Raw genomic sequence first — 17,094 nt, 5'->3', positions numbered from 1 at the left:
TATATATATATATATATATATATATATATGTGTGTGTGTGTGTGTGTGTGTATGTGTGTATGTATATATATATATATATATATATATATACATATACAGATATATATATATATATATATATATATATATATATATCTAGAGAGAGAGAGAGTGAGAGTGACATATATATATATATATATATATATATATATATATATATATATTTATTTATTTATATAGACACACACACACACACACACACACACACACACACACACACACACACACACACACACACACACACATATATATCTACATATATAAATACATTTTCCCTACTGTTGAATGACTGCACTGCATGATATGTTTGAGAAAACATCACACTTATGTACAGCTCAAATGGCTTAGTGGTAAATCGCTGTGGATATGGTGTGCAGGGTCCTGGGTTTGAGATTTGCAATGGTTGATTATTTTGTTGCTGTGCATAACAAGGGATGTTGGATACAGTGTGATTAAGGCACTTTTAAGCAGTTGTAAGTTTGCACAGGTTTGCATGGAGGTAAGCAATGGTAACTTCTGGTTAAATAAGCTTACAGACAGCCTGAAAGTGCTTAATTTGTGTATGCATTGCTTGGCGCCATGCAAACTGGCTTAAACTCATTTACTACTGCTTAAAAGTGCTTACTCCTGCTTACCCCATGCACTAATTTCTTTAAAAGAAAAGAAAAAGGGGTGATGGGAAAGTGGTGAAAAAGGGGGCATGCAGAGCGAAAAACAATAAAGAAAGTATTTAGGACTGTGCAGGATGGGTGTAGGGAAGGTCCATAGCTTATATGTCTTTTGTTTGGAGAAAGGATAAAGGGAAAATTAGAAGAGAAGAAATATTTATACAGAAGTTTCTAGTAAACTAGAAGGTAATACATAATGCAATTAAACATGCTTTCATAACTGTATATATGTATGCAATTATAATGTATGGTTGTATTTGTTTAGTTTTTATCTGTAAACTTTAAAATAAATCAGCAATGTGGGAACTTTTAAAGCACAAAGGTAGTTCCACTGAGAAGCAATATTTGTAATTATTTCAAGGGCACAGCTGCATTACAAACATACAAAAAATAATAAAAATTAACACAGCACAGTATTGAAACTTTACTTATATTACAGGATATGTAATGTTTGTTTGCATGTAGTATGAGTTGTATCGCTATACATTTACATTTCTTCAGTACTGCAGCTGTTCATAGATATATATTTTAAAACATATTTATTTTATTTACTTTGTTGACTAGGTTAATTCCAGTAGGTGCAGCATATTTTAAGGAGAACTCTGAAATGGTATTTATTACTTTATAGAGGATTATTTGCATGGGTTTCCTCCAGGTATTCCGGGTTCCTCTCACATTCCAAAGACATGCAATAGGTAGATGGGAGACTCAAATTTGTCTGTAAATATGAGTGTGTGTTTGTGTATGCGATGTGAAAGAAAGACCTGGCAACCTATTTACATTTCCCCTTTGTGTTATAAACTCTGTGGCTAGCAGTGTCTGTGTGCAGGCTTGCTGTAGGAATCAGTTGCAACGTGTTTGTGTGTGTATATATGTGTGTGTGTTTGTAAATGTATGGAAAAAGAGAGAGAGGTAATTTGACCATAACAGCAGGAAAATTACCCTATCATTTTCAGTGGATAGAATATTTTTTCTTTGTTCTGTTTGTGCAAATATTGAGTTACAGTTTCCTTACAAAATAATATTGTCACTCCCAGCACTTCATTAGAAGTGTAATGCTAACAGCAGTTTGTAATCACAGTATTATTAGCATTGCTACTGAGTCTTTGCATTCTGCCATAACGATGTTCAGCTGTCAATATTCTGAAACACTCTGCTCCTCTACAGGTGGTCAGAGTGAAAATTCCTGAGCATTAGCTGCCCTAATAAAAAGGAGTTGAGCAACATAAAGCTGATCTCTATTTTCCATGGGAAATCATTGCCAGTGTGATTTCTGATGTGTGTCAGCAATGATTCCCTTCTTTTTCTCCATTCTTTCAGTTGGTGCTACCATTGAGATGGTACAGACAGACAGATAGACAGACAGATAGATATAAAAATGAATAAGTTCATGATATTGGGGTTTTCCCCTGCAAAAAAAAAAGTTAATTTATTTATCCTTTGTCGACCAGACCAGTCCTGCCAGGCTAGTGGCCTATTTTCAGGGGAGACCTGAAATGGTATTTATACTAGTAGGAGAAATTTGGACAGGGTATCAGTTATCTTTCCCTACTCTTTTTGATAGATGCCATGGGATCTTTTACATCTACCAGAGTTACCACCAACTCAAGCAGATGGGACATCATTTTAACATGTCATCCAAAGGACAATACACTGTGGTGTCCTCTGAGAATGCACTGCAATCCAGTGCAATCACCTGGATTGGGAATAGAACCACAGTCTTCTGGCCTTCTAAAGTCATGTGTGCTACCTGCTGCAGCACTGTCACTGCTTACAATTAACTTTTTTGCCCTTCTGTGTTTTGGGAATTATTTTTCATGGTTTCAGATGCTTGGGATTCTGCAGCTCAATTATTCATAGCAAAGTCAAAACTCTCAATGTAATAAAACAGGCAAGTCATAGATCCACAATTCTGATGTGAATTAGCACAGAAACAATACAACCAGTTACATCCACTGTGTTTAATGATAACATGTATAATACATTTGAAATATATGCAACATTTTATAAGAACCTTTTGAAATATATATCTCCTTTTATAAACACATGTATTACTGATACAAGATGAGTTAAATGAGGTGTAAGTGCACAAAATGTGCCTAAATGTTGCTTAGATATACATTTAGAGATTTACACCTGTTTGCTAGTTAGATGCATATACACTTCTGTTGCTATAAGAGATGTAGGAATAATATAGTCAGGTAGATGCATACATTTCTGTTTGCTAGCATACATATATTAAAGGGTTAAACTGTTTTCAGCTAAAAAATCAACTAAATAAAATGGCATTCATCTGTAAGTGTAACATGAAAGTCTGGCACAGCTTGAGAAAAATGCTAATAAGGATAATTCTTTAAAAAAAGAATTGGAATTTGGGCGGCACAGTGGTGCAGCGGTTAACGTTGTCGCCTTACAGCAAGAGGTTCTCCGGTTCGATTCTCGGCTGGGGTGCCTTCTGTGTGGAGTTTGCATGTTCCCCCTGTGTTCGCGTGGGTTTCCTCCAGGTACTCCGGTTTCCTCCCACATTCCAAAGACATGCATCTGGAGCGTTTCTCCCCAGGCCTCCGCTGAAACAGGCTCTGTGGAACCTAGTCGGACATTCCCGGTCAACAAATGGTAAATAAATTAAAAAAAAAAAAAAGGCATTCAGCCGAATGTACAGAGTCTGGTACAAGCTTCGAGGGAAACAGATAAGGACCCAGGTGGAAGAATTAACAGATTTCCTTGACTGTTACATAATTCACCTTGAAACAGAACATAAAGGAACTTATTAACAGACTGTATGACATAAAGTGCGGGGAGTATTAAAAGACTGTTTTCATACAGAAATATTTTCAAACAGGAAAGACTCCCTAAAAGTTTAATAAACAGACTGTATGACATCAAAAAATACTAAAGTAATGACTTTGAGAGTTCCCAAAAGACTGCTTTCATAAGAATGTATATATGTGAGATGTGATCTGATTTTTTTGTTAGAGCTGAGCACTGGAGATCCTTCATGCTGTATGAGAAGAAAACCTGAAACAGTAAATGTTGTAAACTGTAGTGTTGTATGTGTCATCTGTTATATAAACAAGTTATTAAGTACTGTGCAAGAAAGTTAATAATATACTGCTAAGAAGGTTATAATCTGCAAATTGCATGTGCATGAACCAGACTTTGTTTGTACAAGGCAAGAAGTAAGCAGTGCTATAAATTCTCCAGGATAGTAAAAATTCACATTAGAATCTGTAACTGCCAGCTTCATTTTACCAGCTTTTCAAGTAACTACAAAAGTTTTCCAACCATCTACGGTCATCAGAATTGGCCAGCTGAAGTTATTGTGGACTCTGGTAAGAAAATTTTGTGGTTACATAACAGCATGAATGCCATAAATCAGGCTAGTAAAAAAGGTAGTTAACAGAGTATTACTATTATTGTATTAATTTTAGATAGACTACAGAAGTTGTATAAACAGCATATTACCAAATGAAAAAACTTATTAGGGCAAGTTGACAGTCAGGAAATATAAATGGATTATGTTTGACTGGTATCTTAAACAGAAACATGATTGGTATGGCAGTAAATATTTATTGTGCAAGTCATATAAAACTGCTTTCTGTGTACAATGTCATAAAAGTACTGTTGTTAATAGTAAACGACCAGATAAGGGTCATACACTTGCATTATGTCCTGTCATCACATGTGAAATGTTAATTTCAGAGTTACAACAGTCAAATCAGTTATTGACAGAATCTCCTGTACATCTTGTTAGACAATAGTGGCATGAAACCACTGTACAGTACAAAACAAATAAGGACAGAGACGAGGTTTATGGTGAACTGACAGAAAGATTTAATAAACTTCTAAGTGACAGAAAAAGTGAGTTCAAAAAGTTTAAACAACATATGCAAACATTTTTTAAATATGTTTTTATTGAGTTTTTATGAAAAATACACTTTTACAAATATACATTTAAACATCTAAACATAAATAAACAAAAATATATATAATGTCCATAACAGTTGCAATTTCATAGCCATAATTACATTTTATCTAGATGTTTTTAAAGTTTTAGCCATAACAATCATTTATGTGCAACATCTGAAGTTCTTGAAAAAGCAGTTTGTAATTCCCTATTACAGGCAATTTTAGCTAATGAAAGAAAATCGGTAAACGAGAGGATTTGTTTACATTTCCAATTTAACGTGATACTTTTCCTTGCAATTGCAAGGAGAGACCAGAGAAGATGTCGTTGTGCTCTTAGGATACAAGCTGGTATTGGTGCATTGAATAACAGCAAAGAATCTGATAATTCACATTTGTCCGACCACAATGCTTTAGTAAAATTCCTAACGTTAGACCAAAATGCAAACATTTTTTTCACAATACATAAGAGCTTTAGAGTCAGCAGAACAGAATACTAAGGAATATCAGACAGCCAGTACAGAATCACAAAACAAAAATAATCTGGTTAGTAAGGAGTTAAAGCAACAGCAGTTAGACACACTAATAAAAAATAATTTACGACATTGTACTCTACATTTAAACAATGGTTAAAGTACACAGCAGAGCATTACTCAGTTTTTTCTAAATTCATATTCTCAAATGCTTTAAAACTTTCATTCAGCTAAGCTGTTAAATAATTTCAAAATCACCATTTCAAATAACAGAACAGTTCTAGGGCATAGAAATAAAATGAGAGTAGTTAAAAGCAGTAAAGACATGAGGTCACAAGACTGAAATGCATGTATTTTCTTTTCATCTAAAGTGCATCTGTTTAAAATGCACAAGAGCAAAACGCAGACAACAGCAAATGTAAATAATATAAATATATCTGTTTTAAGCATGTGTTAGTTAAGTCTATATCTATTTTGTTTCTTAAAATGTTTTTCAATTGTATAATAGCATCAGAAATAGTGAAGACTCCAGGAAAAACACTATTCAAAAGCAATGTTACTAATATAAAGTTTTACTGGGTAAATAATACTACAAATAAAACAAAAGTTTAAAATGTATGCATAAAATGTATGCATAGTTAGGCAAATTACAAATATTTATTATAATTCTAAGTGTTTTATAACTGCATGCTAATATCAAGTTGCAAGTGTATTAACAGATAATTAAAGGTAAAGAAAGTGCTGAAGAGATTAGGGGATGTACTATGTATGGTCAACAGAGTCTAAAATGCACAGAAAGGAAAAAAGTAAGAAATTTTGTTTTATGTGAACTCAAATCTTCCTAGGTTGAGATGGGTAGTTACAAAGAATGTTGGAAAAATAAGACTGGTTGCCAGGTCAGGTTGGCTTACATGTTTCTAAAACATTATTGTTATTAAAGCATAATTGTTAAGTGTTCATATGCAGCACTAAGCAAAAAGCAAAAGAGTCTGCAGAAACCCTACTTGGTAATTGTAATAAAACATCACAATTGTGCATGCCTGTCATTAATAATTTGTTTGCAGGTAAATACTAAAAGTAAAAAAAAAAAAAACTCAGTTACTCCAAGTACAGCCAGTAAATGGGCTATGGTATGCAGTTCAAGTAAATTATGCAGGTCCCTTGCCAACAACAAAGGGAGGATACAAATACCTACTAGTAGTAGCAGTGGATGTATTTTCAATTCTCACAGCATAAAGCAGATAAACAATACTACAATAAAATGCTGCATACTACAGGAGGAACGTCACTTTTCAATTCTACACTAACTGTGTAAACAGTACTGCCAAAAGGACTAAAATAAAGGTACAAGAAAAACATATTGATCTGTGTTAATAATTCAGTAATTATTAATATCATTAGGTAATCAGGGTGCCATCAACATGTACAGTAGTGAGACAAAAATACCAGAAATACATTTTAAATGTTTCAGTAATGGTCTAATACTAAGTTTGTAAACTAAACTGAGTGTAAATTACAGCCCATGTATGAACAAATGCAAAAACATTCTGTACAAACAAGCATATGTTGTACAGTAAATGGTTTACTATTTAAACAGCATTCTTCAGTGTATAAACTATGTTTACTATCTGTAAATGGACAATTTTGCATTTAAGTTTTAAACTGTTCACAAAAAAATTGCTCCTCAGTTTATTTGTATGTATAGTAACAAGTCAAAGCTTAACATTTATGACATATGTGTTTATTCAAAAAACAAGGTTGCAATGCCTTTGCAATAAAATTCACAAGCATTGTCAATATAAAATCACTGTATAGAGTCATATTCAGCAACTGCAAAATATGGTTCGTAACTGGTGGGACATTTTCACAAAATGGTCCTCAAAAGAAAAAAGTTGTTAAATTAGATAATTCATCCAATTCTAATAGTAAAACTTGTTATCATTGTCTTAACAATATAAAACTGTGTTGCATCAAAAGAAAACTAAAGGTTTTGTTTCCTAATGTGTTTCACGTAAATCATAATACCAAAGAATGCATATCAGTGTTTTAAAACAAAACAGAGGAAACTGATATATATACATATATATATATATATATATATATATATATATATATATATATATATATATATATATATTATATATATATATATTTAGAGATTTACACCTGTTTGCTAGTTAGATGCTTATACACTTCTGTTGCTATAATATATGTAGGAATAAATCCGCTTAGGCAAACGTTGCTTCACACGCTTTATTGTAGTGTGATTAAATGTTAATAATAAAGCGTGTGAAGCAGCGTTTGCCTAAGTGGATTTGTTTGCAGTTTCAGCTCATGTTTTTTTGTAGTTTTTTATATGTAGGAATAACATAGGCAGTTAGATGCATACATTTCTGTTTGCTAGCATACATATATTAAAGGGTTAAACTGTTCTCAGCTAAAAATCAGATAAATAAAATAAAACGGCATTCATCTGTAAATGTAACATAAAAGTCTGGTACAGCTTGAGAAAAATGCTAATAAGGATAACTCCTTAAAAAAGGCATTCATCTGAATGTACATGGTCTGGTACATGCTTTAAGGGAAACAGATAAGGACACAGATTTTAGATTGTTACATAATTCACCCTGAAGCAGAACAAAAAGGAGTTTATTAACAGACTGCATGATATCAAGTGCAGGGAGTATCGAAAGACTGCTTTCATACAGAAACATTCTCAAACAGGAAGGACTCCCTAAAAGTTTAATAAACAGACTGTATGACTTCAAAAAATTCCAAAGTAATGACTTAGGGCAAGTTGACAGTCAGGAAATATGTAAATGGATTATGTTTGACTGGTATCTTAAACAGAAACATGATTGGTATGGCAGTAAATATTTATTGTGCAAGTCATATAAAACTGCTTTCTGTGTACAATGTCATAAAAGTACTGTTGCTAATAGTAAACGACCAGATAAGGGTCATACACTTGCATTATGTCCTGTCATCACATGTGAAATGTTAATTTCAGAGTTACAACAGTCAAATCAGTTATTGACAGAATCTCCTGTACATCTTGTTAGACAATAGTGGCATGAAACCACTGTACAGTACAAAACAAATAAGGACAGAGACGAGGTTTATGGTGAACTGACAGCAAGATTTACTAAACTTCTAAGTGACAGAAAAAGTGAGTTCAAAAAGTTTAAACAACATATGCAAACATTTTTTAAATATGTTTTTGTTGAGTTTTTATGAAAAATACACTTTTACAAATATACATTTAAACATCTAAACATAAATAAACAAAACATATATATACTTTCCATAACAGTTGCAATTTCATAGCCATAATTACATTTTATCTAGATGTTTTTAAAGTTTTAGCCATAACAATCATTTATGTGCAACATCTGAAGTTCTTGAAAAAGCAGTTTGTAATTCCCTATTACAGGCAATTTTAGCTAATGAAAGAAAATCTGTAAATGAGAGGATTTGTTTACATTTCCAATTTAACGTGATACTTTTCCTTGCAATTGCAAGGAGAGACCAGAGAAGATGTCGTTGTGCTCTTAGGATACAAGCTGGTATTGGTGCATTGAATAACAGCAAAGAATCTGATAATTCACATTTGTCCGACCACAATGCTTTAGTAAAATTCCTAAAGTTAGACCAAAATGCAAACATTTTTTTCACAGTACATAAGAGCTTTAGAGTCAGCAGAACAGAATACTAAGGAATATCAGACAGCCAGTGCAGAATCACAAAACAAAAATAATCTGGTTAGTAAGGAGTTAAAGCAACAGCAGTTAGCCACACTAATAAAAAATAATTTACGACATTGTACTCTACATTTAAACAATGGTTAACGTACACAGCAGAGCATTACTCAGTTTTTTCTAAATTCATATTCTCAAATGCTTTAAAACTTTTATTCAGCTAAGCTGTTAAATAATTTCAAAATCACCATTTCAAATAACAGAACAGTTCTAGGGCATAGAAATAAAATGAGAGTAGTTAAAAGCAGTAAAGACATGAGGTCACAAGACTGAAATGCATGTATTTTCTTTTCATCTAAAGTGCATCTGTTTAAAATGCACAAGAGCAAAAGGCAGACAACAGCAAATGTAAATAATATAAATATATCTGTTTTAAGCATGTGTTAGTTAAGTCTATATCTATTTTGTTTCTTAAAATGTTTTGCAATTGTATAATAGCATCAGAAATAGCGAAGACTCCAGGAAAAACACTATTCAAAAGCAATGTTACTAATATAAAGTTTTACTGGGTAAATAATACTACAAATAAAACAAAAGTTTAAAATGTATGCATAAAATGTATGCATAGTTAGGCAAATTACAAATATTTATTATAATTCTAAGTGTTTTACAACTGCATGCTAATATCAAGTTGCAAGTGTATTAACAGATAATTAAAGGTAAAGAAAGTGCTGAAGAGATTGGGGGATGTACTATGTATGGTCAACAGAGTCTAAAAATGCACAGAAAGGAAAAAAGTAAGAAATTTTGTTTTATGTGAACTCAAATCTTCCTAGGTTGAGATGGGTAGTTACAAAGAATGTTGGAAAAACAAGACTGGTTGCCAGGTCAGGTTGGCTTACATGTTTCTAAAACATTATTGTTATTAAAGCATAATTGTTAAGTGTTCATATGCAGCACTAAGCAAAAAGCAAAAGAGTCTGCAGAAACCCTACTTGGTAATTGTAATAAAACATCACAATTGTGCATGCCTGTCATTAATAATTTGTTTGCAGGTAAATACTAAAAGTAAAAAAAAAAAACTCAGTTACTCCAAGTACAGCCAGTAAATGGGCCATGGTATGCAGTTCAAGTAAATTATGCAGGTCCCTTGCCAACAACAAAGGGAGGATACAAATACCTACTAGTAGTAGCAGTGGATGTATTTTCAATTCTCACAGCATAAAGCAGATAAACAATACTACAATAAAATGCTGCATACTACAGGAGGAACGTCACTTTTCAATTCTACACTAACTGTGTAAACAGTACTGCCAAAAGGACTAAAATAAAGGTACAAGAAAAACATATTGATCTGTGTTAATAATTCAGTAATTATTATTATTATCATTAGGTAATTAGGGTGCCATCAACATGTACAGTAGTGAGACAAAAATACCAGAAATACATTTTAAATGTTTCAGTAATGGTCTAATACTAAGTTTGTAAACTAAACTGAGTGTAAATTACAGCCCATGTATGAACAAATGCAAAAACATTCTGTACAAACAAGCATATGTTGTACAGTAAATGGTTTACTATGTAAACAGCATTCTTCAGTGTATAAACTATGTTTACTATCTGTAAATGGACAATTTTGCATTTAAGTTTTAAACTGTTCACAAAAAAATTGCTCCTCAGTTTATTTGTATGTATAGTAACAAGTCAAAGCTTGACATTTATGACATATGTGTTTATTCAAAAAACAAGGTTGCAATGCCTTTGCAATAAAATTCACAAGCATTGTCAATGTAAAATCACTGTATTGAGTCATATTCAGCAATTGCAAAATATGGCTCGTAACTGATGGGACATTTTCCCAAAATGGTCCTCAAAAGAAAAAAGTTGTTAAATTAGATAATTCATCCAATTCTAATAGTAAAACTTGTTATCATTGTCTTAACAATATAAAACTGTGTTGCATCAAAAGAAAACTAAAGGTTTTGTTTCCTAATGTGTTTCACATAAATCATAATACCAAAGAATGCATATCAGTGTTTTAAAACAAAACAGAGGAAATTGATATATATATATATATATATATATATATATATATATATATATATATTTAGAGATTTACACCTGTTTGCTAGTTAGATGCTTATACACTTCTGTTGCTATAATATATGTAGGAATAAATCCGCTTAGGCAAACGTTGCTTCACACGCTTTATTGTAGTCTGATTAAACTTTAACAATAAAGCGTGTGAAGCAGCGTTTGCCTAAGTGGATTTGTTTGCAGTTTCAGCTCGTGTTTTTTTGTAGTTTTTTATATGTAGGAATAACATAGGCAGTTAGATGCATACATTTCTGTTTGCTAGCATACATATATTAAAGGGTTAAACTGTTCTCAGCTAAAAATCAGATAAATAAAATAAAACGGCATTCATCTGTAAATGTAACATAAAATTCTGGTACAGCTTGAGAAAAATGCTAATAAGGATAACTCCTTAAAAAAGGCATTCATCTGAATGTACATGGTCTGGTACATGCTTTAAGGGAAACAGATAAGGACCCAGATTCTAGATTGTTACATAATTCACCCTGAAACAGAACAAAAAGGAGTTTATTAACAGACTGCATTATATCAAGTGCAGGGAGTATCGAAAGACTGCTTTCATACAGAAACATTCTCAAACAGGAAAGACTCCCTAAAAGTTTAATAAACAGACTGTATGACATCAAAAAATTCCAAAGTAATGACTTTGAGAGTTCCCAAAAGACTGCTTTCCTGTGAATGTATATATGTGAGATTTGATCTGATTTTTTGCTAGATCTGAGCACTGGAGATCCTTCATGCTGTGTGAGGAGAAATCCTGAAACAGTAAATGTTGTAAACTGCACAGTGTCATGTCTGTTATATAAACACGTTATTAAGTACTGCACAAGAAAGTTAATAAAATACTGCTAAGAAGGTTATAATCTTCAAATTTTATGTGCAGTAACCAGACTTTGTTTCTACAAGGCACTGAAGCATTAAGCACATCTGACAAACATCTGCATTTAATTAGGCACCAATACAGAAGTTGCAGTTTGCAGTATCAGTAAGCAAGACAAGACTACATTCATTCATTTGAAATAACTTTTCTTTAACTTCCCTTCTTTTCAGCTATTTTGTAGAACAGGTAACACTGTTGCATATTGTGAGAGGTTCATTTAGTGTTCTGTTCAAGTGTGTGTTTTCTTTTTCTATTTCTTGCACCTTCTGTTTATTCATTTGTATGTGTTAACTTTTCACAGTCTCATTTTTTTAAGTTTATTAACACACTTCAAAGTGCGAGTTATGTCTTGTTAAAATCATATGAATTCCATGTGGAGTGAAACAAGAGAAGGCCTAAAGGTATTTTACAACTAATATTTAAAAATGACTGACCAGCACTGAAGTCAAATATGAGGTATTCATTAGACAGTGACTACCAAAACTCAAAAATACAGCTTCACTAAATCCCTTGTTATCACTCTAGAAATTAAATTTGATTCTTTATAAAGGCTTAAAAATAATTATTCAAACATTTTCATCACTAACAAGTGTTTAGTGGAAGCCACTTGTATATTAAAACAAATGGTAATTTAAGATATGCACTGGTATTAGCACTAACAAGTATTAACCAGTGTCAAAGAACATTTATGTTTAAAAGAACTAAATTTACTTGAGTCTATTTCCTTTGCTATTCAGTGTATCATGATTGCAGAGAAAGTGAGAACTGTTTTATAACATCTGAGAGACACTAGGAAGTGATCCATTCTTTGCTAAATTTTTATCCCTGTAAGACAGTATTAATTTAGTTATTTCTCCTCTCTCCTTTATGTGTGTGTCAGACTTCTCAGCTGTCCCTATTTTGGAGGAACTTTCATATTTTCAGGCCTGATTTAGGATGCCCCTATTTTTGGAGGTATATCCTATTTTCAGGCTTCATTTACCCCATCACACAATTCTCTGAATCCTCCTCATCACATGTGATTTTTGAAGTTGTTTAATACACAGAAAACAACACTACATGACCAACATACTAGTGGTAACAATTATTTAGATAAAAGGGAACTCATCTCACATCTCCCTTTTTCTGAAGCAAAAATAAATTACCTTGTGTGGTAGCATTTTGCAATACAGCTTATTAAGTCCTACAGATTTTACATTGTCTCTTTGATAATGTAATTACATTTCTCCTTCATTTTTTTCTACTTTGTTTTTTAAAAGTGTTTTTTGAGTAGTATCCCACATTCCAACTGCAAGCAAGAAGAGTTATATGCTATCATGTTTTCAGATTTTATGCTAATTACATGTCCAGATTTTTAGTATGGATGAATGTTTTGGGGCGTGCAGATGAGCATGTGTGTGTGTGTGTGTGTGTGTGTGTGTGTGTGTGTGTGTGTGTGTGTGTGTGTGTGTGTGTGTGTAATTAAATAAACTTCATCAAGAAGAGCCATGTGGTTCCCCATGTAGCCTACATCGATTTATTTACTTGTTTTACTACTTCCATAAGGGAAACATCAACAAGTCCACCCAAGTCAAATTAGAATGTACATGTAACACAATGTAATAAAATAGCCAAGTTTACATTTCAGCAAATAACATTCATATATCTTGCTTCCAACAGCTCAACTACATACATACATACATATAAAACTAATACTATGCCAGAAATAGAGCATCATAATATTTCCTGTAAACAAACTAGAACCAACAAACAAATCCTTTCTGTTCCCAGGAATTAATTATTTCTTTGTATATTTTATGTGGATAGCTGTTTGTAATTATGAATGGTGTTAAAAAATCAAACCAGATTTTTAAATCTATATTTGCATTAGTAATTTTCCTAAATTAGTCAATGTAATAATTAATCATACGAGCTTTAGTGGGCTTAGTTATGTTATATTGCATACTAATACATAATATGTGCCATGGCAAATTGTTTTTATCTATTTGAATTTTTTGTAAATCAGATTCTTTTATTGATATATTACAGTTAGTAATTCTTTCCAATTTGCAGAATAATGTGACTTATCCAATCTGACATTGTTTTAAATATTGATGCTTTTATATATGTTTCTATATCAGGAAAGTTTAATCCTCCCTGCTTCCATTGTCTGATATGATGTATTAAAGCTATTCTGTTTCTTTTGGGAAACCATAAAAATTTTATTAGGCATACATTTATTTCTTTGAGTGTATTCCTTTCTGGTAACAGTTGTATTGACAAAGCTATATATAGAATCTTGGGTAGTAAAACCATTTTTATTAACTGTAGTCTATCTTCAAATGTTAATATTATTTTGTTCCACTTTTCCACAGAGATTTTAATTGTACTGATGATATTATTGTAGTTTTATAAGGCAAATTTATTATTATCCTTGCATAACTCAATTCCTAGATATTTTAAGGTAAATTCTTATTTCCCTATAATGTGATTCCCTTTCGTCTGCAATTCTTTTTTTTTTTTATTTAAAAATAAAAATTTTGATTTTGATTTATTGAATTTAAGTCCTGAAGTCCTGTAAAATGTGTCAATTAAAATATCTAATTCTTCTAATGTCTCTTTTGTATTGGATACTGTTAATAACTTGTCATCAGCAAAGAGCATTACTTTAGAACTGTATTGTTCATAAACATCTACTCCTTTGATTTTTGTATTGCTACATATTGAATCTGCCAATATTTCAATAACCAAACCAAATAGAATCCGTGACATGGGACATCCTTGTTTAGTACCCTTTGTTATATGTACAGATTCAGAGGTGAAAGGACCTAGCCTAACATACGCTAAATTATTTGTATATATATTCTTTAGTAGATGAACGAAGGAAGGAGGAAATTCAAATAACACCAGAATTTTGAATAAATAGTCCCAATTTAGGGAATCAAAGGCTTTCTGTATATCTAAGCCATTTATGAGTGTTTCTTTATTTTCTTTATTAATATAATCTGTAAGAGAAATTATCCTTTTAATATTGTCATGTGTGCGTCTATGATATATAAAATCCAGTTTAATCATTTATTGTTTTAGATAGTGATATTTTCATTCTGATAGTTAATACTGTCATAAATATCTTATAGTCATTATTTAATAATGATATAGGTCTATATGATGTACAGAGGTCTGGGGATTTGTTTTCCTTTAGGATTGGTGTGATTAAGGAATATCTCCAAAAGGGTGGTATTAAAGCTTGTGACAGAAATTCTAATAGAGTTTTATGGAAGAGGGATAGTATCTTTGAAGGAAGAAGTTTATATATTTCCATAATTATGCCATCTATACGTGGAGCATTAATATTTTTGCCCTCTTTTCTTGTATCTGTTATTTCTTTGTAGGATATGGGTGCTTGGAGATCTAGTTTTTATTTTTCTGGTATTTTTTATATTAGAACATTTTTCATCTAGATGTAATTGATTGATATGTATATTGTCTTTTTGGAAATGTTCTATATAGTGATTTCTGTAGGCATCAAGAATGTCACCTGTAGCCGAGACATTTTTCCCATTCTTTTCATGGAAGATACTTTTAATGTTATTAACTTTTGATTGCATTTTGATTCTTGTCAATAAATTAGGTAGGTATTTGAGAGAAGTGGCCAAGGTATTAATTTTTCATTTTTCTAAAGCTAAACTAGTTTCATGTGTTAGAATTTTGTTGTATTTATTGTTTAATACTTCTACTTTCTTTTTAATCTCCAAATGATTTTGATTTTTTTCAGCTTTTACTGACAAATGTTTGGATTGTAGAACTAATAATTCAGAATCCCATTCTCTGATTTTTTTTATACCAAGTTAGGGTTATATGTGTGTGAATGAGAGGAAGGATAGAGGAATGGTGAGGATGCAAGGAGTAGAGGTGGCGAAGGTGGATGAGTTTAAATATTTGGGATCAATAGCTTAGATTAATGCTGAGTGTGGAAGAGAGATGAAGAAGAGAGTACAGGCAGGATGGAGTGGGTGGAGAAGAGTGTCAGGAGTGATTTTTGACAGACGAGTACCAGTAAGAGTGAAAGGGAAGGTCTACAAGAGGGTAGTGAGACCAGCTATGTTATATGGGTTGGAGACAGTGGCATTGACAAAAAGGCAGGAGTCAGAGCTGGATGTGGCAGAGTTAAAGATGTTAAGATTTGCACTGGGTGTGACGAGGGTGGACAGGATTAGGAATAAGTATATTAGAGGGTCAGCCGAGGTTGGAAGGTTTGGAGACAAAGCCAGAGAAGCAAGATTACGTTGGTTTGGATATGTGCTGAGGAGGAATGCTGAGTATATTGGGAAAAAGATGCTAAGGATGAAGCTACCAGGTAACAGAAAAAGAGGAAGGCCTAAGGTAAGGTTTATGGATGTGGTGAGAGAGGACATGCAGGTGGTTGGTGTGACACAGCAAGATGCAGAGGACAGGAAGAAATGGAAACAGATGATCCACTGTGGCGACCCCTAACGGGAACAGCTGAAAGAAGATGATGATGATGATGACCAAGTTAGGGTTTTACCATATATGTAAGCTTTTAATGAGTCCCATATCATATTTTATTTATCTCCGTGGTGTAATTAATATCTAAGAAGAACTGTAATTCAGTTAATAACCAGGGTTTGAACTCTTTAATTTTAGTTATATATGCTAGAATTCTGGCATTAAATATTAATGGTTTGTATCCATTTTGAAGTTTTAGTATCAATGAATTGTGGTCTGAAAAGGGGCAGGGAGTAATTGAGAAATTAATGATTTTAGAGTGTAAGTCATGGGCAGCAAATATTTTATCTATTCTAGTTTGGGTACCAAATCTCTGATCTTAATGGGAAAACAACAATGATTTATCTTCTTTAAATTTGAAAGTATCTACAAGATGAAATGATTGTACCCACTTGTTTAAAGCTTTTGATACAGCAGATGTACACAGTGGTCTTTTTTTTTTGTATTTTTAGAAATATCAACTATACAGTTAAAATCTCCTCCCAATATTAAGTTGCCTTTATAATTATTGGAAATGAAATCCAAGTGTTTTTTAACAGTTCCTGATCCAATGCCTGGGAGCCAGCATAGATTGGCTAGGGTCCATATTCTGTAATTATATTTAACTATTACTAATGCCATAAGGCTTTCCTTATCTTCATACTTAAATGATTTATGGGTTAATCACATTTGTTTTCCATAAAATTGTTACTCCTTTTGTCTTTGTCTTATAAGTGGATTGTGCCAATATCATATATTCCTTAGGATTTCATTTGTAATTGTCATTTGTTTTGAAATGAGCTTTTTGAAGGAAGACAATTTGTGCTTTGTTCAGCTTTAAATATTTC

This window comes from Protopterus annectens, chromosome 6.part0 (assembly GCF_019279795.1).
Source record: "Protopterus annectens isolate FY-2018-M chromosome 6.part0, PAN1.0, whole genome shotgun sequence".
Taxonomy (NCBI): Eukaryota; Metazoa; Chordata; order Ceratodontiformes; family Protopteridae; genus Protopterus; species Protopterus annectens.
Note: the sequence above shows the minus strand (reverse complement) of the source record.